The 26,362-nt window shown below is 36.1% G+C and overlaps 1 long non-coding RNA gene across 1 annotated transcript; it reads left to right on the top strand.

The window, feature by feature from the left end:
- Window positions 1-12,734: 12,734 nt before the first annotated feature.
- Window positions 12,735-25,105, top strand: LOC102546653 (uncharacterized). Its single transcript, XR_360130.5, has 3 exons — window positions 12,735-12,884; window positions 15,105-15,458; window positions 24,801-25,105. It is a non-coding gene; the product is annotated as an uncharacterized LOC102546653 (long non-coding RNA).
- Window positions 25,106-26,362: the final 1,257 nt, after the last annotated feature.

Below are 26,362 nucleotides of genomic sequence, written 5' to 3'. Positions count from 1 at the left end.
GCTGGCCCTGCCTACATTAAATGTATAAAACATTCTTCACAGGAGATAATAACAATTCATTTGATTCTACTCTAAAGTTTTCATTTCTGTTTCCATTATCTCCTTCCATACATTAAATCACTTATTATTAGTGTTTTAACTTGCCAAACATTTTGTATTCTGTTTTGTGCCTGTCATATTAAAGTTAGCTTCTCATCTACTTCATTCTTATTTACTCTTTGTCTCTTGTCTCTGTCTCTATCTCTGTCTTTATTGTGTGTGTGTCTCACTTTCTCTCATTGTGTGTGTGTGTGTGTGTGTGTGTGTGTGTGTGTGTGTGTGATTTTACATGCTCTTGTAATTAGCTGATGAAAGTGAGAAATACAGTTTGAAATAAAGAATGTTTTGGTAGCAGGCTCCATATTAATTTGACTGGAGTTTGGGGATGTTTACTTTGTCGGGTGCCAGGGCCTTCACATTTTCTCCAGTGTCCTTGTTTTAATCTCTCCTATCGATTCTGGGTTTCCTTAAGTACACCTCCGAGAATAGCAGTTTTTTCTCCTGTAAACCACTATTATTATACTTGAGACTTGTTTCTCTGTTGGTGAGATACATGTGGGAGGAAGTATTCTGTAATCTTATGATTAAATCTCAGCCTTCAGAGTCGCTGAGATGTAATGTTCACAAGTGTTTCCCAGCATTTTTCTCCTACTTAGATAAGAGCAGTTCTCCACAGGGCAGAAATTGAAAAAAGTGTCCTTTACTCCAAGTGGTGGAAAATTCTGCTAAGGCCTTTTCTTCTGGGGAGAAGGCTTTCACTAGAGACAAACCACAGTGTATTTCTTTGTGATTGCTCATTCTCTACTTCTACCAAAGTGAAGAGTTATTATTCTCAAATATTATTTCTAGTTAGAAATCTAGCGAGGTATATTAAAAAAACTCCACAAAAAGTTCCAGATTCCAAATTTAATTTAAATCAAATCATGCTAATTCCTAATAATAATAATATTTTTCCTGGCTCCAAAGCCTTAGGCTTCTACTGAAAGTATATCACCTAAAAGTCAATGCATTTGTTTCCCTTTGTTGAATCTGTCATCGGTTTGCACTGTGATGGTTAGTTTTAATATTTTTGGTTTTTCAGATTACTCAAATTTATGGAATGATTAGCATGTACATGGCACACAGATATACATTCAGGCAATGTACACAAACATATAAAATAAAATAAATATCTTATACAAAAAGGTGGTACTTATATATATCATGATTGCCTTGCCTTTAGAGCTGAAGTTTTAAGATTGATAATACATTTAAAGATATTTCCAGTTACCGTATAGAACGAAAATACAAAGCTATCATTGATATCATAAAATAGAATTGATGAATATGTCAATGAAATAGAACAGGGGTTTCAGAACTAATTCTATGTAATACAGAGCCCTGTTAATTTTGAAAATAATAGCCAAAAGGCATGTTGGGTAAAAGACAGCTTTTTTGAGCAAGTAGTACAGGAAAAGCTGAATAACCACAATAAACTTATAAAACTAGTTCTGACTATGAATCATTATGCCCAATAATCAACTCGAAATGCACCAAGGACTTAAGATATTAGGACAAGTAAAATAAAAGAAAATGTAGGAGAGACACTTCAACATACAGACCTATGGTAAGACCAGGGGACATTGATATCTACATGCATAGAGTTCTCTGTATATTAATAAATTACCAATGTTCTTGCAACCTTAATCCCTACGATTTTTTTTTCCTTTTCTGATACTATGAGGATCTTCCAGTTCCTCTGGGTCCTTCCTTCAAAACCTTAACACTGAAATTTCTTTTCAGACAGTAAACGGCAAAAAATGTTAAGGTAAGGGCAATAACCCATGAGTCCTTTTATTTCTTTTAATTTTTATTGAAAATCGGTTATTCTCTTCAAAAAAATACATCCCAACCACTCCTTCTATATCCATTCTCACAATTCCCCTCTCCTAAACCAACCCTTCCTCCAATTCCTATTCAGAAAAGAGCAGGCCTCCAAAAGGCAACAGCCAAACTGGGCAAAGCAACATACAATAATAAAAGGCAAAAACCCTCATACCAAGGCTGGACAATCGAATAAGAAAAAGAGTCCTGAAAACAGGCAAATGAGTCTCACAAACCCTCAGCGTCTGGTGCAGATACATGCAGGCCAGAGATTGCTGTTTCAGTCTCTGTGAGCCCATGTGAACCATACTTTATTGATTTGGTGATATGATTCTGCAGTATCTTAAATATTAAATTTTGCGATGTTATAGTTTGAAAGCAAGGTGTTGGCCAACACATGTCCTCGCAAACTCTGAGAATGGATAGAGGCTTTCTCTTTTCCTGGATTCCCAGGTCTCTTTTGTGTTTCTTTTTTTGGCTTTTGGTTTCATAACTCTGTGTTCTAGATCAAATCATCCTTTCAAATTGTTCTTTTCAAATAAGAACAGTGGCCGCTGTGTACAATCCACCAAAGCTTAAACTTAATTCATCTTTGATGACAACTGTCAGTTATATTTTATAAGACCACATCCATAAGTTCCAGAATGGCATAGATTTGAGCTGAGGACCATGTGTCAAGGCCATACAGAAAATAGTTTCTTTTTCATTACTCAAAAATTGTGTGAACAGCTATTTCACTTATTTCCACAGACTTTCAGATTTTCAGACATAAAGGAAAGAGAGCCACTGTTGCATATTTTGTCAAGATTCAAATGTTTCTCCTACACTTTTTAGTATAATTAATATTTTAATTATGACACAATATAATTTTTAAAAAAATTACTACAATTCCATAGAAAGTTTAGATACAGAATAAAGGACTTGATAAATACACCAAAGTTATATATATTTCATTAAGGAGGTACTAAGATAAACCGATAGTTTTTTCATTTTTTATTGGATATTTTCTTTATTTCCATTTTAAATGTTATCCCCCATTCCAGTTACTTCTACAGAAAACCCTTATCCTGTCCCCCTACACCCTGTCTTCATAAGGGTGCTCTCCTACCCACCCACCCACTCCCTCCTGCCTCCCTGCTCTGGCATCCCCCTTCATTGGGGCATTCCCAAGACCAAGGGACTACCTGATGGCGAGAAGCAAGCAAAAGAAGATATGCAACAGAAGCCAATACCAATTGGCACCATGAGAACCCAGTTCTCCAACCACAGCAAGCCCTGGATACCTAACATCCAAAAAAGCGAGATTCTAACCTAAAATACCATCTTATGAAGATGATAGAGGACCTTAAGGCATACATAAATAACTCCCTTAAAGAAATACAGATGAACACAGGTAAATAAGTAGAAGCTCTGAAAGAGGATATACAGAAATCACTTAAAGAAATAAAGGGAAAACACAATCATGTGAAGGAATTGAATAAAACATTTCAACACTTGATGAACATACCATTCATTTACAAATTAACTCATAAATTTGATTCATGTAAAGTTGTATTGGACTGCCTATATAAGTTATATTCTGCTACTGTACTATTTAAAAAATTAGGCATGTTTTATATTATTTTTAAATATTCATTTCTTTTTAATTATTTGCATGTTTGCATCTGGGGAATCATATTTATACAAGGGTGCAGATGCCTGCTGAGGTCAAAAGAAAGTGTCAGATTCCTTGGAGCTAGAGTAACATGTAGTTGCAAGCAGAGTGACAAAAAGTTGGAGTGCTGTCTTGGCTTCTAAAGTTCAAGGCAAACCTGTGCTATGCTGTACTCTGTCTCAATTCAAGTGTTACATTAGCTATCATTAAGCAAATAGAGCTAGAGAAATGAAATCATAGAAATCATATATCCACAATTTTTGCGAAGTATTAATTAGAATATATTTATTGATTTTAATATAGATTGGTTATAAGGAAATATAATTTGATTTCATGTTATTTTAGAGATAAAATTTTAAAAGGACAGAGTCAAACAAAAACTAGTCTATAAAAACTATTAAAGTAGATGAAAATACATGAGTTTCCACTATTTTAAGTTCATTTAGTATGTGTATGGTGAGGAAACATATATGAAAATATATTCTTAACTGTATATTCAGGAACAAGAAAACTATTTGGCTTTAAGAAATACTTAAAATTAAACATCATCAGAGAATACTAGGGCATTCTCAAGCATATCCAGATCACTGCTGTTATGTCTGCTGAATACTTATTTATTTCTTAGGCATTTTCAAGCCAAATGACTAAATGTGAATTTATCTTAAATCTCACAGTCTTAAGGAAAATATACAGACAGCTAATGTTTCCAGTTAAACCCATCCTTAGCTATGTGATAGCCCATGGGGAATATGAAAATCTTGATTCATTTCCAAACCCATGGGAATTATTGGAAGATGAAAGATAATTGAGTTTGTATGAAATTTGGAATTACTTGAAATCAAAGATATTAGCCGCATACAACTTTACCTTCAAAAAATACTGGTGAAAGGTAAGAGAATTGATTTCAGTTGGAACAGTTTATTCAGCATGCATTACTCTTGTGACTAAATCAAAATATGTATACATAATTGTACCAATTTCAAGGGTAAGCAGAGATTTCATGAGGTTAAAACACAAACATATAAGGAAAATGAAAGTTTTCTCAAATGTATATGATTGAAGCCATTGACTATCCCCGCAATGTTGTATATTAGGAAGAAACATCTGGTTTTTATACTTATAATTATAATGGACACACACAAGCTATTTTCAGATTATCCTAAATTCTTTGAGCTTATATAATAATTTCCTGATTGTCTTCATTTCTCACAGATTTATTAGTAAAGAATGCGATAGGAAATAATGTTAAAAATAAAATAACTGAGCTGTAGATATTGTTCAACAGCTTACCAATATTTGCTGATACTGCACAACAACTAGGTTTAGCTTCCTGCATTCATGAGGGAGCTCAAAGTCATAAGTAAATCTAGTTCCTAGAGTTAGGATGGCCTCACTGGTCTGTGAGGACCAAGCATATATAAACTACATATATGGAAGTCAAGGATAGTCTATTTTATCTAGTACAAAAATGACCTCAGGAGCTAAGCAAATAATGTAAATAAGCATTTCTCTGTCTCAGTATTAAATATTTTTCTAAAAGATCTATAATATAGGGAAGATAGTTACTGTGTAAGATCAAAGATCATAAATAATTTTAATCTGATTGTTTACAAACCTATAACATGAAAGTCATTTGGAAGGAAATTTAAAAAATGTAGTGGTAGTACCATAATAGTGGTTTCATAATTTTTCCTAAGTATCAGTGTGATTAACATGTAAAAAGGAGAGATACATATTTCTAAGTATGTTAATAAAATCTGTTCAGTTTATACAATGTCACTTGTATGTTTGTTTTGAAGGATGATCACTCGATTCTGGTTAACCAGTTGGTTTACTCTTTCCTAGATAAAATTATAGAGCAAAAATTAAAAAAAAGAAATAATTTTAAAATGAACTATCATCAGAAACCATTATTAAAAGATAAATTTGTCATTACTATAGAGATGCATTATATAGTTAGTATCATTTCCTAAGTCATCTTTCATATCATGTAATATACTATCTTTGCTTCTAACAGAAGAAGATTGTCTATTTGTGGGATTCACTTTCTTCTCTGAAATGAATTACATGTTAAATCAAACATTAAAACATGCTTTCACATATTAAAAATATACAAATAGTTCATTACAAATATTACTGGGGACCTATTTTGTATTCTCAATGATGTTTTGTAAATGGTTCTATATTTTTAAGTGGTTCACCTAGGTATGCAAAAATGTACAGCTGAAAATATTAATTTTAGATTGTGAATATTTGTGCCTATTAATAATTTAACTTGTCATTCCATGATTGGTCGATATACCTGCAAGACCTGTTATTTCCTAAAGTGTGCAAAAGGAGAAGGAGTGGATGTGTGTGAGAGGGTAAGTGTTTTTTTTTTTGTTTGTTTGTTTGTTTTTGTTGTTTGGTTGTTTTTTCATTTTGAGGTGGGGCGCTGGATAGAGTGGAGTGGAGCTTGGCAAAACTTCTGTCAGTATATAGTGTATGAGACAAGAACACAAAAGAATAAGGAGATTATATGTTAAATTATACGTATTTAAATTATACACTCCTCCTCACCTGTTGGTAAATTACAAATAGCCAGATGGGAAAGGAGCTGTGATCTGTGGGCATTTATTGATTGCCATATGATGAGTATTTCATTAGACTTGCTTTAAGCACTAAAAGGCTAACCAAAATCTTGAAAACTGCATATTTTCTTATAAAGACCAGTTCAGTTATGTTAATTATGTTCTGCAATGCACTTCTAATTAGAAATAATAGCAGCTAGAACTTAGATATCCATATTTTCATTGGTAAGAGAGATATTCATTTTGATTGAGTGTATATGCATTATGGGATTATGGATGGCCAAGCTTTTTCTAGTAAACACCTAGGTTCTGTATTCAGGCATGACCACTGATTCCTACGGGCAGCAAAAATCAATCTAAATAAAAAATTTTAGTTTGCTTTGGTTTGCATGGTGTGTGTGTGTGTGTGTGTGTGTGTGTGTGTGTGTGTGTGTATGTGTGTGTGAAATTGTTTAAAATGACATAATTAAGACTAGATAATTTCACCTTAAACTTATATTATTCATGTTTATGGCTCTATCAGAGAGTGTGATGACAGATAAAAGCTTAGACATGCATGAAACTGACCCAATCCTGATTCTCATAGAGCCTACTCTAGCCTACGCCAGTGAGGGTTTCAATATTATGACAAACATACCAGTAGGTTTTATTTTCCTATAGCTCCATTGCTATAGAAAATGCAGTTCTTTTCTTAATACAATCTCCATTGTGTGAAAAGGAGGACTTCCACTTCAGCCTGCTTAGCCTGCAGCTTGTCCAGATGCATGGGTACCTGCTCTTGGATCCCTTTCTTGGTGTGGTCTTCATTCATTTCCTCTCATATTTTCTTTAAAATTATTATACAATTTTTGTCTGATTTGCTAAGAAAGATGACATATCTATCTTCTGCTGAGCCAAGATCTGCTCCTGGAAGTGGTCATATGCTATAATTATTGTGTCTCTCTGGTATGCTAGCCATTTGCTAGTTAGCCAGCTTCTCCAATTTAATAGATTGGTTGCTAACATGCATCTTTGTATCCTTCTGGAGTTGGAGGATGTGATCATCCATCTGAGCCTTCCGCTTGTTCTCCAATACAGTCAGCTCCTTCTGGCCATAGCACGATAGCTGCTTATAATGACATCTGCTCTCCTCCTGCTCATGAATCTGCAGTGTAACCATACATGCTAATCAGAACAAAGCATGTTTTATTCCTACAGTCTGGTTTAGATCTGACTGGTTTCTCCGGTCTGGTTTGCTCTTGCCCCCCTTATCCCTTAGAAATGCATGATTCTTTTTGTGCATTGTCGAGGAGTGGGAGTTTGGTGTGGTTTATTCTGAATCTTGAGACACTTGGAGATTCTCTCTTCCATGAACTCTTGCATAATGTTCATAGTCCAATTCCCGATGTAGGTGCACATGAACATGTTGAGGATGGAGTAGTTGTGCAGAATATCTCTACATTGTCCTGCTTAAGTCAATTGTCAGGTTTCTGTTTTCCTCTTCTCCTTCTTCTTCCTCTTCTACCTCCTTCTCCTTTGTAATTCAAAGGTTCACTCAGAGCCTTCTGGAAAAGGATGTTTCCTTGTTTCAGTACTGCAGTTTATCCAGCTCCAGCATGGCATCATCTTTCTTTGTAAATTAATGACGATATGTGGGGCTCATTCCAGCAGAACAAAACATCATTCTCTGATGGCTCTGGAACATTGTTTCTCTTCTGGAGCGTGGTTTTTCTCTCTAGCAATAATCAACAAATCTCACAAAGAATGTATCATTCCTGTACTAAAGCATCAATGGGAACTCATTCTGGGTGATGTTATATAGAGGGTGTAATGTATCCTTGTTAAAAATCATGTCAGAAAAGGCCTTTCATTCTGCCAGGTAAATATGGGTGATTCTCAGTAAAGAGATGTCAACTTTTCTGTCATACTGTTCCGAATCCACAGATAATCCACCTTTGGAGATTTAGGGGTACCCACAAAGTAAATGGTAGCAAAAGCCATGCAGATCCGAAGTTAGCTAGTTTCACCTGCCCTGGCTTCATTTAGAGAAAACATCCTCTGTGAACATACCTGTGACACAGTAAGAGAAAGTTTACTAGCGCCTAAAAGGCACTGTGTTATAGCAGTGATAGTTCCTGAAGTGTTTTCTTCTGAACTTCTAACTACTTACAAACTGTACCTAAGCTGTACACCATTACCAACTAAGCAGAATGCTTGTAACTGAGTGAATTTTTACTCAATAGCTTTGTGCTTCTTCAACTGTCCTTAAAAAATAACTTCCAGAAGTCTAAGATTACATGAGCAGCACAAACCCTGCTTTTATTTTATTTTATTTTTTTAAAGAACACACAAGCTTGAGTAGGTAGAAAATGGGGAATGGTCTGTGAAGAGTTGAATGAGACCATAACTATGAGCAAAATGCATTGTATAAAATTCTCAGAGAACTAACAACAATAAGATAAAATAAAAAAGTGTATCTTGTTCTGTCTCCTAGGTCCACTTCTCACCGTAGGACATTTTCTTAATAATTACCACCTCACTGGTGTGGATATTTATAGCAAAATAAATGACTCAAATCTCTCATTTCCAATTTCATGCACACTGATAAAAAGCTCTTCAGAGTGATCTTTGTAGAATAGTTTCCAATCTCTGGATTCTTCAGTATTGCTTTATGCATGGTTACGAGGGTTATAACATTTTGTTTTTGATTGTCCAGCCTTTTGACTCATTCACTGACAGTTGCATTTATTCTCTTTAAATTTTTATACATTCTGTTGTATGACAAAGTACACCGTATTTCTCAGAATTTTTAGCAGTAATATCTCATTTACCACCTTAGACTTTTGGGTACAGAATGCCCCTATAAAATGTTAAGCTCATGTGAGAAAAGTAAAAAAGAAAAGAAAAAGGGAAAAAAGTTATTTAAATTTTAGAAAGATCTACAAAAAGCTGTAGCATAAGCTGGGTGCCCCCAAGTTATGATAGACATCATATCCTGATGTATTTGATTTTCCAATACCTGTTTTTCATTATAAGGGTATGTGCCTATGCATGGTACCTATTTTCCCTTCTTTTATTGCCAGAGGTCCACTGATGGGGATTCAAAGTGGAAACAATAGCTACCAGTACTGGGAACACTCAGGACATGACCACACTGTGTTCATATTGTGACATATCACATAAAAGAAGGTAATATATTCACCTAGAAGAGTTTTTACTATTTATGCAAGATTTTAATATAAATGAAAGTTCTCAGTTTTGTTCAGAAATAATGCTCGCATTATTTTGATTTTTCAGAATAATCAAAATGTTTTTGTTAATAAAGTGAATGCTGTAACATGTTTTCTGTGGTACCTCACAGATCAGCGATAGAGGCATTGTAAAGCTGGAAAACAAAGTAGACTTCTAATGCTTGATAATACGACATAACATTTCTTATGTTAATTGACTATATTGTGAATTTTCAAAGGAAAAGAGCATTGAAAATGAAATTGTTCATGTGTACACATTCATCTTCGGGATACAAAATGAATTGAATACTTCCACTAAAATTTCTTCAAAATACACTCCTGTGTTTTTCTTCTCCTTTACATATTTGTTCTGTTCAACTTTGGTGTTGCATGATTGTCATATAGATTTTTGCTCTATAGCCAAGTATATTTTCAGGCTTGTGATTCTCCTGCCCCAGTATTAAAAATACTGGAATTACAGGTATTTACCACACAAAATAGATTCTGATATAATTTTGCAAGAAATATGTAGAATTGTTAAAGATCAGTAACAGACATTTCTATTAGGTATACAGCAAGTAAAGCCAATCATAGTAATTCAGTATTTGCTTCAGAAAGGTATTGTGTTGGAATATGATTAGAAAAGAAGAAAATGAAACATTTACAATAAACAAATATAATAAAATGAAATAGGTATTTCATTTTCAAAAAACAATAATAGACATAGACTTAGATGTTGTAAGAATAAATGAATAATTTTCCCCAAATTTAATTACTATCTGCCTTATCGATGTAGTATATACCATGACTAATTACAGTGCTTCATCTCCCTCAAGGTTCAGAGGTTGCTTTCTGAGTTTTTACTTTCTTTGAATGTGCTGGTCTATTTGGGATTACAAATCAATGCTACTGTAATCATGCAGCAGATCAGACCTTAATGTTTTACCTGGAGTCTTAGGAATAAAACCCAATAGAGTAGAATCGATGGTTTGATTAACAACACTCACCATTTTTCCTGTATTTGATAAAATACATTTTGCCAAAATAAATTTGTTTCAATTTTCTCTTTCATTTTTAAAAGGTTATTTAGTGGTTATCTATACAGTGTTTTGCATACATATACCAGATCTCATGATAGATGGTGATGAACCACCATGTGATTGCTGCCAATTGAACTCAGGCTCTCAGAAAGAGCAGCCAGTGTCCTTAACCTCTGATTCATCACTCTGACCTCTTTCTTTCTTTCTTCCTCCATTCTTCCTTTGTTACTTTCTTTGTTTCATTCTTTTTAAATTTTTTTATTTACTTTTATACTCCAGATATTATTCCCGTCCTAGTCTACCACCACGACAGGTCCCCATCCCATCCCATACCACCCCTCCCGACCAGTGTCTCCACAAGGATGTCACCATCCCACCCAGCCCACCAGACCTCTAAACTTCCTGTGCCCTCCAGTCTCTTGAGAATTAGGTGCATCTTCTCTGACTGAACCCAGACCAGGGAGTCCTCTGCTGTATATGTGTTGGAGGCCTCATCTCTCTGGTATATTCTGCCTGTTTGGTGATCCAGAGTCTGAGAGATCTCAGGGGTGCAGGTTAATTGAGACTGCTGGTCCTCCTACCGGGTTGCCCTCCCTTCAGCTTCCTCCAGCTTTTCCCTAATTTAACAAGAGGGGTCAACAGCTTCTGTTCATTGCTTGACTTCACATATCTGCATCTGACTCTTTCAGCTGTTTGTTGGGTCTTTTGTAGCACAGTCATGGTAGATCCCTTTTCTGTGAATGCCCATTAGCTGCAGTAATGGTCTTGGGACCTCCCCTTGAGCTGAATCCCACTTTCGGCCTGTTGCTGGACCTTCTTTTCCCCAGGCTCTTCTCCATTTCCTTCCCCGCATTTCTTTCAGACAGCAAGAAATATGACTCAGAGCTTTGAGTGTGGAAAAATAGCCCCATCCCTCACTTGATGCCCCGTCTTCTGCTGGAGGTGGACTCTACAAGTTCCCTCATCCCACTGTGGAGTCTCTCACTTCCCAGGTCTCTGATATATTCTAGAGTGTCCTCCCAACCTCCTTTCTCCTGAGGTCTCCTGTTTCCATCCATTCAGCTGGCCATCAGGGCTTTAGTCCTTTTGCTCCATCCAATACCAGATCCTGTTCCCCTGTCCTGCAACCTCCAACCCCTTTCCCTTCCCTGTCCCTCCCTGCCCCCCCCCCTGCCCAGCCACTCCGTGATTGCTTTCTTCTCCCTTCCAAGTGGAACTGAGGCTTCCTCAGCTTGTTGAACGTTTTGAATTCTGTGTTCTGTACTTTTTATTTTTCGGCTAATATCTACTTATTAGCGAGAGCATGCCATGCATGTCACTTTTGGGTCTTAGTTACCTCACTCAGGATGATATTTTCTAATTCCACTCATTTGCCTGCAAAACTCAGGATATCCTTGTTATTAACAGCTGAGAAGTATTCCCTTGTGAAAATGAATCACATTTTCTTTATCCATGCTTCTGTTGTGGGACATCTGGGTCGTTTCCAGGTTCTGGTTATCACAAATAAGGCCGCTATGAACAGAGTGGAACATGTGTCCCTGTGGCATGGTGTGGTATCTTTGGGGTACGTTCCCAAGAGTGGTATTTCTGAGTCTTTAGATAGATTTATTTCCAATTTTGTGAGAAACCTCCAAATTGATTTCCAGAGTGGTTGTACAAGCTTGAAATCCCACCAACATTGGAGGAGTGTTCCTCTTTCTCCCCATCTTCGCCTGCATCTGTGGTCTCCTGAGGTTTTAATCTTAGCCATTCTGATTGGTGTCTCAGGGTCATTTTGATTTGCATTTCTCTGATCACTAAGAACTTTGAACATTTCTTTACATGCTCTTCAGCCATTCAAGATTCCTCTGTTGTGAATTCTCAATTTAATTCTATACCCCATTTTTGATTGAGTTGTTTGTTATTTTTTGGTGATTTGCTTCTTAAGTTCTTTATACATGTTGGATATTAGCCCTCTATCACATGTAGGGTTAGGAAGATTTTTTCCCCAATCTGTAGAATGCTAATTTGTTGTATGACTATGTCCTTGACCTTATAGAAGCTTCCCAGTTTCATGAAGTCCCATTAATCAATTCTTGATCTTAGCACATGAGCCACTAGAGTTCTGTTTAGCAAACTTCCCCTTGTATTAATGAGATCAGGCCTGTTTCTCACTTTCTCCTCTATTAGACTCAGTGTATCTGGTTTTCTGTTGAAGTCCTTGATTCATTTGGATTTGAGCTTTGTGCCTGGTGACAAATATGACTCTATTTTCATTTTTCTACATACAGACAGCCAGTTAGATCTCATTTCTTAAGATCAAACAAGGATCTTATTTTTTTCTTTTTCTAGAATAAGAATTTATTGGGTTCTAACTTTCTTTACCTTTGTGATGTCATCTAACTTGTTTAGAGCAGGAAGATACCAAAACTGAAGTGGCTGAAGAGGTGGCTTAGCATTCTAAGCAGGCTTTCACAATGAACAGTAGCTACAGTTTCTGGCATGGCCCTTCTTGTCTTCTTGAGCACCTGTACGTATGTAGCACATTTAAAAATTATACAAGCACATACACACACACACACACACACACACACACAATCAAGTAGTGTAAAATAAAACATACATTCAAAAATAACTAATGATTTTAATGAAACTAAAAATCCCTGTTTTAATTAATTTAATTTTTTAATTGTTAAGCAATATTTGCATCACTGGAAATGAACAAATATATGAAAATATTAACAGAAAATAATCCATACTTATAGATGATATTTAAAAATAAATTTTTCATAAAATGAATTGAAAATTTCAAAGATATGTTTAAATTAATATTAACAAATGTGTAGGAATAATTGATCATCTTGATTAGGATAAATAGGTATAACCCACCAAGTGACTAAATCTTCTTTTCACTTAAAACATTTAGTCAGGCATAGCGTCATGTTTCAATCACCACTGTTTATATTTTATCTGATCCAGACATTGCTATCATCACAGTATAAGGAGCTATATCAACACTACTGGATTCATATTCAGCTATACAATGATATCTATATTTCACCAATAACACAGATTTAACATTAAGCACAAAGGTAGATTAGAACATTGTCTCCATATTTTTAAACAGGTATATCTGTGTTTATATAAATATAAGCTATAAGACAGAAGTTCAAAGTATAAATATATATTTATATATCACAAAATAAGGAAACAATTTATATTTGCTCAAATTTCCACAGTGCTATGTAGGTATATCATGTCAAGAGAGATAGACAGAAAGATAGCACATTTGACTTCATAGGAGGCCAGGAATCAGAGAGCAAAGTATAAGTGTGCACAGAGAAGTTATCGTCAGTGACCTCTCTCCAGTACATGACTTCTTCTAACCTTGCCCCACTTCATACAGTTTAAAAACTCTCAAAATATCACCAACATTAGGAGAAAAAGCAATCAGCTAATAATTCCCTAGGGTCCATATGCTCTCATCCAAAAAAAATAAAGTATATTTTAATCAACTATTTTAAGGTAATGATTTTTCTAAATTCCATAGATACATATTGTTACAAGTGGTGTACAATAATAGTGCAAAAGGAACTATTAAGGTATTTCTGAAAGAAGTATGCATAATGAAATTATGAACTATTTTCAAAGGGTAAGTATTGAGACGAATCATTCATGTTAAGCATATATTTTTAAATCTTCTTGTTGCCAAAATAAAATACATAGTGGTTGGATTATAACTTTGTAAATCAACTTCATATTTTCTAATTCAAACCTTAAGCAATTTAAACACATATCAATAACTGTAATTTATATGACATCCCAAAATGCAATAATTTCATGTACTCTGTGAGTCTTCTTTTCATTTATCATTAAAGATAAATAACCTTTTTATGAATAAAAGTTTCAAATAAGTCAATATATATACCTATACTATATGAATATTGTCATTTATTTCAATGTGACTTTTGTTGAAGTAAAGTTTATGTTAAACTGTGATTTTTCCTCTGTGATTTCTTCACACTTAATGAGCAGACAATAATAGAATTTTTGAAAAGGGATCTGAAAGCAGTAGAAGCGTAGCAAAGCAGTTAATTCTGCCAATTAGATAAATGTTGTGGAAAGTGAATCTTCCACCACCCTGTGGTAGTTTAGAATCATTGCATATTAGCATACTTCATTTACTCTCTCTGCCTAATTAATGCTATCCAATAAATTTGCATTTCAGGTCATATTTAGAAAAAATGAAGAAAAAACTGAACTCTATTTTCTGAATATACAGACTTGTTTTAGTTTCATAAACAGCAATAGACCTCACCTGATAAATAATTTAATCAAAGTGCCACAGGTAGCATGAATTATATTTGATCATTTTAGAAAATCATAATGCCAAGCTAGGTGATTTCTGCAGCCAACTCTTTAAAATAAAATAATTTATTTTGAAATTCCTCTTATCATCTTTCATTGTCTTATCTCTGAATCAAGTTAAATATTATTTTTTTTAATCTTTCAAACAAAGAATACAACTGTTGAAGCAGGTTGACATGACTGATTTCATTTTCAATGAGATTGTTCAGAATTTATGTTCAATTAATTTTACAATATGATTTTTGCATAACTGATTAATTGGAAGTGCATTGACAAAACCTGGTTAATATTTAGTAGATAACTATAAGTTACTGAAATTTTATTTACCTAGGTATAGCAATAGGAGTAACACTCAATTGTTATTTTTCTTATGACTTTGAAGGATACGAAGCACAAAACAAGAATGGAGTCGGGAATGAGGATCTCATCATGCTTTCAATGTGAAAATACAAAACTGAATCCACATCTTATTTCTGGCTTCCTATTTATCCTGCCAGCATCCATTTAATTTTATCTCCACTATGCTGCTACTTTCCTGGCATAGGTCTGAAGTAAATCATGGCGTCATATCCCAAGGAAATGTTTGCAACTTCCTCCTAAATCATGTAAACTACCTAAAGATGATAGCAAAGGATATTTACAGTGGAGCAGAAATTGCTATATCCAAGTGTGTGAGGTATTCAGATTCTCTCCGAATCTCTGAATCTGGCAACAGGACTGTAAAGCAAGAGAAACGGTGCGTGTGCGTGTGAGTGTCCATGTGCGTGTGCGTGTGCGTGTGTGTGTCTGTGTGTCTTGTGTGTGTGTGCTCATTTTCTTGAATTTATAATGAAGAAATGACTGCAAACAAATGTTTTCTTCTCTTTTAAATAGGGAAAAATGTAGTATTACAATTGTTGCTTTTCTTTTCTCTCTCTCTCTCTCTCTCTCTCTCTCTCTCTCTCTCTCTCTTTCTCTCTCTCTCTCTCCTCCGCCCTCGTATTTTTTCTTTAGGTTTTTAGTGCCAGTTATTTTTATTGGATATTTAACATTTTTAATTACATTTCAAATATTACCACTTTCCCCTCCAGAAACACCCTATACCACCCCCCCTCACCCTGCTTCTATGAGGGTGCTCCCTTTCCCACCCACCCACTTCCATCTCCCTGCCCTGGCATTCCCCTACACTGGGGCATCAAGCCTTCACAAGAGGAAGGGCCTCTCCTCCCATTGATGTCTGACAAGGCCGCCCTCTTTTCCATATGTAGCTGGAGCCATGGGTCCCTCCATGTATACTCTTTGTTTAGTGGTTTAGTCACTGGGACCTCTACTCTCAGTAGTATGGTTGGTTGATATTGTTGTTCTTCCTATGGGGTTGCATGCCCCTTCAGCTCCTTCAGTCCTCTCCCTAATTTCTCCATTGGGATCCCTATGCTCAGTGCAATGCTTGGTTGTGAGCATCCACTTCTGTATTTGTCAGGCTCTGGCAGAGCCTCTCAGGAGTCTATATCAGGCTCCTGTCAGTATGCACTTCTTGGAATCCTCAATAGTGTCAGGGTTTGATGACTGAGTATGGGATGGAATCCCAGGTAGGGTAGTATCTTAATGGCCTTTCCTTCGGTCTCTGCTCCAAAATTTGTTTCAGTATTTCCTTTTGTGAGTATTTTGTTCCTCCTTCTAAGGACTAATGTATCCACACTTTGGTCTTCCTTCTTGTGTTTCATGTGGTCTGTGAATTGTATCTTGGGTGTTCCTAGGTTTTGAGCTAATATCAAGTTATCAGTGAGTACATGCCATGTGTGTTCTTTTGTAACTGGGTTACCTCATTCAGGATGATATTTTCTAGTTTCATCCATTTGCCTAAGAATTTAAAGAAGTCATTTTTTTTTATTAACTTGAGTATTTCTTATTTACATTTCGAGTGTTATTCCCTTTCCCGGTTTCCGGGCAAACATCCTCCTAATCCCTCCCCCTCAAATTCTTTATGGGTATTCCCCTCCCCATCCTCCACCAATTGCCGCCCTCACCCCAAAAATCTAGTTCACTGGGGGGTTCAGTCTTAGCAGGACCCATGGCTTCCCCTTCCACTGGTGCTCTTACTAGGATATTCATTGCTGCCTAAGAGGTCAGAGTCCAGGGTCAGTCCATGTATAGTCTTTAGGTAGTGGCTTAGTCCCTGGAAGCTCTGGTTGCTTGGCACTGTTGTTCATAAGGGGTCTCCAGCCCCTTCGAGCTCTTCCAGTTCTTTCTCTGATTCCTTCAATGGGGTCCTATACTCAGTTCAGTGGTTTGCTGCTTGCATTCGCCTCTGTATTTGCTGTATTCTGGCTGTGTCTCTCAGGAGAGATCTACATCTGACTCCTGTCGGCCTGCACTTCTTTGCTTCATCCATCTTGTCTAATTGGATGGCTGTATATGTATGGGCCACATTTGGAGCAGGCTCTGAATGGGTGTTCCTTCAGTCTCTGTTTTAATCTTTGCCTCTCTATTCCCTGCCAAGGGTATTCTTGTTCCCCTTTTAAAGAAGGAGTGAAGCATTCACATTTTGATCATCCGTCTTGAGTTTCATGTGTTCTATGCATCTGGGGTAATTCAAGGATTTGGGCTAATAGCCACTTATCAAGGAGTACATACCATGTGTGTTTTTCTGTGAATGGGTGACCTCACTCAGGATGATATTTTCCAGTTCCAACCATTTGCCTACGAATTTCATAAAGTCATTGTTTTTGATAGATGAGTAATATTCCATTGTGTAGATGTACCACATTTTCTGTATCCATTCCTCTTTTGAAGGGCATCTGGGCTCTTTCCAGCTTCTGGCTATTATAAATAAGGCTGCTATGAACATAGTGGAGCACGTGACTTTTTTATATGTTGGGGCAACTTTTGGGTATATGCCCAAGAGAGGTATAGCTGGATCCTCAGGCAGTTCAATGTCCAATTTTCTGAGGAACCTCCAGACTGATTTCCACAATGGTTGTACCAGTCTGCAATCCCACCAAAAATGGAGGAGTGTTCCTCTTTCTCCGCATCCTCGACAGCATCTGCTGTCACCTGAGATTTTGATCTTAGCCATTCTCACTGGTGTGAGGTGAAATCTCAGGGTTGTTTTGATTTGCATTTCCCTTATGACTAAAGATGTTGAACATTTCTTTAGGTGTTTCTCAGCCATTCGGCATTCCTCAGCTGTGAATTCTTTGTTTAGCTCTCAACCCCATTTTTAATAGGGTTATTTGTCTCCCTGCAGTCTAACTTCTTGAGTTCTTTGTATATTTTGGATATAAGGCCTCTATCTGTTGTAGGATTGGTAAAGATCTTTTCCCAATCTGTTGGTTGCCGTTTTGTCCTAACCACAGTGTCCTTTGCCTTACAGAAATTTGCAGTTTTATGAGATCCCATTTGTCAATTCTTGATCTTAGAGCATAAGCCATTGGTGTTTTGTTCAGGAATTTTTTTTCCAGTGCCCATGTGTTCCAGATGCTTCCCTAGTTTTTCTTCTATTAGTTTGAGTGTATCTGCTTTGAAGTGGAGGTCCTTGATCCACTTGGACTTAAGATTTGTACAGGGTGACAAGCATGGATCGATCTGCATTCTTCTACATGTTGACCTCCAGTTGAACCAGCACCATTTGCTGAAAATGCTATCTCTTTTCCATTGGATGGTTTTGGATCCTTTGTCAAAAATCAAGTGCCCATAAGTGTGTGTGTTCACATCTGGGTCTTCAATTCTGTTCCACTGGTCTATCTGTCTGTCTCTGTACCAATATCATGCAGTTTTTACCACTATTGCTCTGTAATACTGCTTATGTTGAGGGATAGTGATTCCCCCTGAAGTCCTTTTATTGTTGAGGATAGTTTTAGCTATCCTAGGTTTTTTGTTATTCCAGATGAATTTTCAAATTGTTCTGTCTAACTCTTTGAAGAATTGGATTGGTATTTTGATGGGGATTGCATTGAATCTGTAGATCGCTTTTGGTAAAATGGCCAGTTTTACTATATTAATCCTGCCAATCCATGAGCATGGGAGATCTTTCCATCTTCTGAGGTCTTCTTCAATTTCTTTCTTCAGAGTCTTGAAGTTCTTATTTTACAGATCTTTTACTTGCTTGGTTAAAGTCACACCGAGGTACTTTATATTATTTGGGTCTATTACGAAGGGTGTTGTTTCCCTAATTACTTTCTCGGCTTGTTTCTCTTTTGTGTAGAGGAAGGCTACTGATTTATTTGAGTTAATATTATACCCAGCCACTTTGCTGAGGTGATGTTTATCAGCTTTGGTAGTTCTCTGGTGGAACTTTTGGGATCACTTAAATATACTATCATATCATCTGCAAATAGTGATATTTTGACTTCTTCTTTTCCGACCTGTATCACCTTGACCTCCTTTTGTTCTCTGATTGCTCTGGCTAGAACTTCAAGAACTATATTGAATAAGTAGGGAGAGAGTGGGCAGCCTTGTCTAGTCCCTGGTTTTAGTGGGATTGCTTCAAGTTTCTCTCCATTTGGTTTAATGTTAGCAACTGGTTTGCTGTATATGGCTTTTACTATGTTTAGGTATGGGCCTTGAATTCCTATTCTTTCCAGGACTTTTATCAGGAAGGGGTGTTGAATTTTGTCAAATGCTTTCTCAGCATCTAATGAAATGATCATGTGGTTTTGTTCTTTCAGTTTGTTTATATAATGGATCACATTGATGGTTTTCCGTATATTAAACAATCCCTGCATGCCTGGGATGAAGCCGACTTGATAATGGTGGATGATTGTTTTGACGTGCTCTTGCATTCGGTTTGCCAGAATTTTATTGAGTATTTTTGCGTCGATATTCATAAGGGAAATTGGTCTGAAGTTCTCTTTCTTTGTTGTGTCTTTGTGTGGTTTAGGTATAAGAGTAATTGTGGCTTCGTAGAAAGTATTCGGTAGTGATCCATCTGTTTCAATTTTGTGGAATAGTTTGGATAATATTGGTATGAGGTCTTCTATGACGTCTGATAGAATTCTGCACTAAACCCGTCTGGACGTGGGCTCTTTTTGGTTGGGAGACCTTTAATGACTGCTTCTATTTCCTTAGGAGTTTTGGGGTTGTTTAACTGGTTTTTCTGTTCCTGATTTAACTTCAGTACCTGGTATCTGTCTAGGAAATGTCCATTTCCTGCAGATTTTCAAGTTTTGTTGAATATAGACTTTTATAGTAAGATCTTATGATATTTTGGATTTCCTCTGAATCTGTAGTTATGTCTCCTTTTTCATTTCTGATTTTGTTAATTTGGACGCACTCTCTGTGTCCTCTCGTTAGTCTGGCTAAGGGTTTATCTATCTTGTTTTTCTCAAAGAACCAACTTTTGGTTCTGTTGATTCTTTCTGTGGTCCTTTTTGTTTCTACTTGGCTGTTTTCAGCTCTGAGTTTGATTATTTCCTGCCGTCTACTCCTCCTGGGTGTATTTGCTTCTTTTTGTTCTAGAGCTTTTAGGTGTGCTATCAAACTGGTGACATATGCTCTTTCCTGTTTCTTTCTGCAGGCACTCAAAGCTATGAGTTTTCCTCTTAGCACAGCTTTCATTGTGTCCCATAAGTTTGGGTATGTTGTACCTTCATTTTCATTAAATTCTAAAAAGTCTTTAATTTCTTTCTTTATTTCTTCCTTGACCAGGTTATCATTGAGTAGAGCATTGTTTAATTTCCATGTATATGTGGTCATTTTTCCCTTATTGTTATTGAAGACCAGCTTTAGGCCGTGGTGGTCTGATAGCACGCATGGGATTATTTCTATCTTTCTGTACCTGTTGAGGCCCGTTTTTTGACCAATTATATGGTCAATTTTGGAGAAAGTACCATGAGGAGCTGAGAAGAACGTATATCCTTTTGCTTTAGGATAAAATGTTTTATAAATATCTGTTAAGTCCATTTTGCTCACGACTTCTCTTAGTCTCTCTACGTCTCTGTTTAATTTCTGTTTCCATGATCTGTCCATTGATGAGAGTGGGGTGTTGAAATCTCCTTCTATTATTGTGTGAAGTGCAATGTGTGTTTTGAGCTTTAGTAAGGTTTCTTTTACTTATGGAGGTGCCCTTGTATTTGGGGCATAGATATTTAGGATTGAGAGTTCATCTTGGTGGATTTTTCCTTTGATGAATATGAAGTGTCCTTCCTTATCTTTTTTGATGACTCTTAGTTGAAAATTGATTTTATTTGATATGAGAATGGCTACTCCAGCTTGCTTCTTCTGATCATTTGCTTGGAAAGTGTTTTCCAGCCTTTCACTCTGAGGTAGTGTCTGTCTTTGTCTCTGAAGTGTGTTTCCTGTAGGCAGCAGAATGCAGGGTCCTCGTTGCATATCCAGTTTGTTAATCTATGTCTTTTTATTGGGGAGTTGAGGCCATTGATGTTGAGAGATATTAAGGAATAGTGATTATTGCTTCCTGTTATATTCATATTTTGATATGAGGTTATGTTTGTGTGCTTTTCTTCTCTTTGTTTTGTTGCCAAGACGATTAGTTTCTTGCTTCTTCTAGGGTATAGCTTGCCTCCTTATGTTGGGCTTTACCATTTATTATCCTTTGTAGTGCTGGATTTGTAGAAAGACATTGTGTAAATTTAGATTTGTCATGGAATATCTTGGTTTCTCCATCTATGTTAATTGAGAGTTTTGCAGGATACAGTAACCTGGGCTGGCATATGTGTTCTCTTAGGGTCTGTATGACATCTGTCCAGGATCTTCTGGCTTTCATAGTTTCTGGCGAAAAGTCTGGTGTGATTCTGATAGGTCTGCCTTTATATGTTACTTGACCTTTTTCCCTTACTGCTTTTAATATTCTTTCTTTATTTTGTGCATTTGGTGTTTTGACTATCATGTGACAGGAGAAGTTTCTTTTCTGGTCCAATCTATTTGGAGTTTTGTAGGCTTCTTGTATGCTTATGGGTATCTCTTTCTTTAGGTTAGGGAAGTTTTCTTCTATGATTTTGTTGAAGATATTTACTGGTCCTTTGAGCTGGGAGTTTTCACTCTCTTCTATACCTATTATCCTTAGGTTTGATCTTCTCATTGAGTCCTGGATTTCCTGTATGTTTTGGACCAGTAGCTTTTTTTTCCGCTTTACATTATCTTTGACAGTTGAGTCGATGATTTCTATGTAATCATCTTCTCCTGAGATTCTCTTTTTTTTTTTTCCGGAGATGGGGACCGAACCCAGGGCCTTGTGCTTCCTAGGTAAGTGCTCTACCACTGAGCTAAATCCCCAGCCCCTTCTCCTGAGATTCTCTCTTCCATCTCTTGTATTCTGTTGGTGAAGCTTGTATCTACAGCTCCTTGTCTCCTCTTTTGGTTTTCTATATCCAGGGTTGTTTCCATGTATTCTTTCTTGATTGCTTCTATTTCCATTTTTAATCCCTTCAACTGTTTGATTGTGTTTTCCTGGAATTCTTTCAGGGATTTTTGTGACTCCTCTCTGTGGTCTTCTACTTGTTTATTTATGTTTTCCTGGAATTCTTTTAGGGATTTTTGCGATTCCTCTCTGTAGGCTTCTATTTGTTCTCTAAGGGAGTTCTTCACATCTTTCTTGAAGTCCTCCAGCATCATGATCAAATATGATTTTGAAACTAGATCTTGCTTTTCTGGTGTGTTTGGATATTCCGTGTTTGCTTTGGTGGGACAATTGGGCTCCAATGATGCCATGTAATCTTGGTTACTGTTGCTTGGGTTCCTGCGCTTGCCTCTCGCCATCAGATTATCTCTAGTGTTACTTTGTTCTACTATTTCTGACAGTGGCTAGACTGTCCTATAAGCCTGTGTGTCAGGAGTGCTGTAGACCTGTTTTCCTGTTTTCTTTCAGCCAGTTATGGGGACAGAGTGTTCTGCTTTCGGGCGTGTAGTTTTTCCTCTCTACAGATCTTCAGCTGTTCCTGTGGGCCTGTGTCTTGAGTTCACCAGACAGGTCGTTTGCAGCAGAAAAGTTGGTCTTACTTGTGGTCCCGAGGCTCAAGTTTGCTCGTGGGGTGTTGCTTATGAGCTCTCCGCGGCGGCAGCCGAAGTCATTTTTTCAATACCTGAGCAGTACTCCTTTGTATAAATATACCACATATTCTGTATCCATCCCTCTGTTGAAGAACATCTGGGTTCTTTCTAGCTTCTTGCTATTATAAATAAGGCTGCTATGAACATAGTGGAGCATGCATCCTTGTTATATGTTAGAGCATCATTTGAGTATATGCCCAAGAGTGGTATAGCTGGGTCCTCAGGTAGTACTATGCCCAATTTTTTAAATACTATACTTTAGTTACTCCTTCATTAAGAGCTACTATCCTTGCATTATGCAGAAGTCATATGTTTCTTCTGTTGTTTCCTACATGCATTTAAACTATTTTATAAATGAGAAAATTATATTAATAAAATAATGCTTTCAAATTCTTTTATAACTCTTTGTATGTTATTGGTCAATTGATTCCATTCCTACTTCTTGGAAATGTAAAAGGCTATTGTCATGTAAATAATAACTATTTGGTCTCAGTCTAACCAATTATGTTTAGTTTTAGACAAGTTTCAGTTGAAAGAAAATTATTCATATGTACAAAGTAGTTTCTCAAATCAAAAAATTAATCTACAGCCTGTCCGACTTCTTAGCTCCCATATAAATATTCCAACCCAGTAAATGAATTATGTAATAAAAGAGGAACCTCTTTGGAATATAGAATAAAAATATGTGCTGCGTAAGTTTAGAATTAAGATATGAACCACACTAGATAATACAGATGAAAAAGTTTACTCATTAGAAAGTACCAGGTACTCATACAATAATTTACCAGGAAATATCAGTTTAATTGTCTTTGTTCCTATCTTATTGCTTTATTGTCTTTATATCTATAATTATTTTGGTTAAATTTTAAGAGAAACAGCATTTGCTACATTATATGTTGAAATTTAAAAACATCAAACTTAAAATATATTTAAGAGAGTAACATTTTTCAAACACGAGGAAACTTTAGTAATTTATGCAAAGAATAGGACAACTATTTTGATGCATATCTTTCCAAATATACTTGATAAGTATATCAACAAAACTATATAAAAATTAGAGTTATTCAAATGTGTTTAGTTTTGCACAAATTATATTGTACTATATTTTTATGTAATTCTTTCATTTATCTATGATGTGTATAGTTTTACCAACTGATCAGTATTATTGATTTACATTTTATTTACTTATTTACATTCCAAGTGCTGCCCCCTCCTATTTTCCCCTCACTGAGTTCCTACAACATCTCCTTCTTCTCTGTGATGGTGGAGTCTTTTTCGGTATCCCCCTGCCCTGGAGCATGGTTTCTGCCAGATAAAAGTCATCCTCTCCCACTGTGGCCAGAGAGGGCATCCATATTAATATTTTATTTATCATGAAAATGCCTCATTTTTCCACCTTGAATAACAGAACATGATTTTAATTTTTGGTCACCTGTATCTATAGGTATAAAATAAATTTCATTAAGTATAATTTCTGCTTAAATATGTATGTAAATGTAAGTGTTTATTTTTTAATTCATTTGTCCTTCAAAAACCACCCCAATAACAAAATAATTCTAATTCAATACTCACTTGTCATTTAATTAGTAAGTATTCTATGAAGCATTTTACCTACAAATTTCAGAAATGAATGAACATAATGAATAAAAGTCATATTTTATTTCATAATTAATTAGACAAGTAGAATTTAGTTTACTTCCTTGTTGCCGACATAAAACATTGACCAAAACAAATTAGCGGTGGAAAGGAGTTTATTAACATTCAACCGTTAAAAGGGTGCATACCTCTTTAATTTAAAAGAGAGTAAAATGGGCACAATTACAAAAAATCCAAACAAACCAAACTGCAACAGTATAAATTGCTCAGTATATGGCATCTTGAAATCATTCACAGTACTTCTGTGGTCAAAAGAGTTTAGCCACCTTGGCTTTTCAAGTTCTGTGTTACACACATCCACTGTCTCATGATGGCTCCGCTTTATAACTCCTACTCTTCCTGTGCTCTGTCTAAGCTCCTGGAATTTCCTACATACTGAAATCTCCAAAGCAATTGATGCTGTACTGGTTAATCATGTCACGTTTTCTCTTCACAGATTCTAAAATGTCATTTGGTTCCAAGCCTCAACTTCTTTCCATGACCTCTTCATGCCTTTAAAACCCAGTACCAAGTGAGAGACTTGCACATGGTTTGTCAAGTTCTGCTGCCAGCTAATGATTACAATTTCCACACTCTCAACTCACCCCTACCCCATACATATGGGCACTTTGGAACTCAACTTACTACTGATAATTCCAAGGAAACGCTTCTGGAAAAAAAAAGTTTCAACTGTGCTTGTCTTTCATTAGCCACCACTAACTGAGAATGCCTGTTCCAGTGAAATGAAGGATTCACTTTAGAGGTGCTGGTGTTTTGCATATAATAGCTGATTTTTAAGGCCAACTTACTAGAAAATAGCAAATATTATAGGTGTGGGCCCGATGAATTCTTTGAGGGCCTTGCTAACTTCCTTCTTAAATTTCACATGGTAGGCATGCATCATCTACATTCTTCCAAACTCCAAGAGAATAACTCACTAAACTTTGAACATTCAAGATTTGTTCAATCCCAAGATATCAAGCCTACCCACAATTCTCCCTCAGATAATATAGCCATCACAGAGATATCCTTATTTGGAATCAATTTCTATTCTAGCCTGTTTATCTATTGCTAAGATAAAGCATTATACAAACTTTGGGGAGGGAAAGGATTTCTTTGCCTAGAGTGTACATTGAGAGAAATTAAGGCATAAACCAAAAAAAGGAACCTTGAGAGGAGAACTGAAGCAGAGACCAGAAAGAAATATGACTGGCCTGCTAGCCATAGATTATTTTCCATATTGATTCCTTATTCAATCCAGGACCTCCTAACTGATGTGACCGTGTCAACAAAGGAATGGTCTACATCTCCCCACTTACTTAAATAATTCATTAATAGATGGCTTGCTCACATGACCACTTACTAGTATAATAAATAATTAGTTTTCTGAGGAGATTGTAGGTTGAGGCATGTTGACTCACTGACCAGCATACCTGGTTTGCTGAAGAGAGTGTATCAGACTAGGCGATCTGCTGTGGTAATGCTTTCTACTTCATTTTCAGAATAGAAAGAGAGGAAAAGGAATTTTCAGGCACCACTCTTCAAATGAGAGCATACACAATTGGCTAGGAGACATTCCACAAGATCTACCTCTTAACGATTCCATAACATTTTATGAGTACGAAAGACAGAGGACCAAGCCTACAACACTTGGAAAGATAGATAGATAGATAGATAGATAGATAGATAGATAGATAGATAGATAGATAGATAGATGATAGAGATAGAGAGATAAAATTAGATAAAGATATAGAGCTATATAGCCTATTTGCTCCTAAAATATAGAGTGGTTAATCTCACTGATACAAAATTCCCCTATCATTTGTACAGAAAACTCTATAGATATAATATTGCACTATTAAGAGTATTTGCCATTTTCTCGGGTACTTTCTTTCTTTCAAGCTGCATTTCCTTAAAATTCTCTATAAGTTTCATTCTATGTGAAGTTTGAAGGAGTAGGTGTATATCAATGTCTCTGGGGGAAGATGTAGTTCTTTCTCTCTATTGTTTTCTGCGGAT

The sequence above is a fragment of the Rattus norvegicus genome, chromosome 15 (assembly GCF_036323735.1).
Source record: "Rattus norvegicus strain BN/NHsdMcwi chromosome 15, GRCr8, whole genome shotgun sequence".
Classification (NCBI taxonomy): Eukaryota; Metazoa; Chordata; class Mammalia; order Rodentia; family Muridae; genus Rattus; species Rattus norvegicus.
This window is presented reverse-complemented; position numbering and strand designations above follow the sequence as displayed.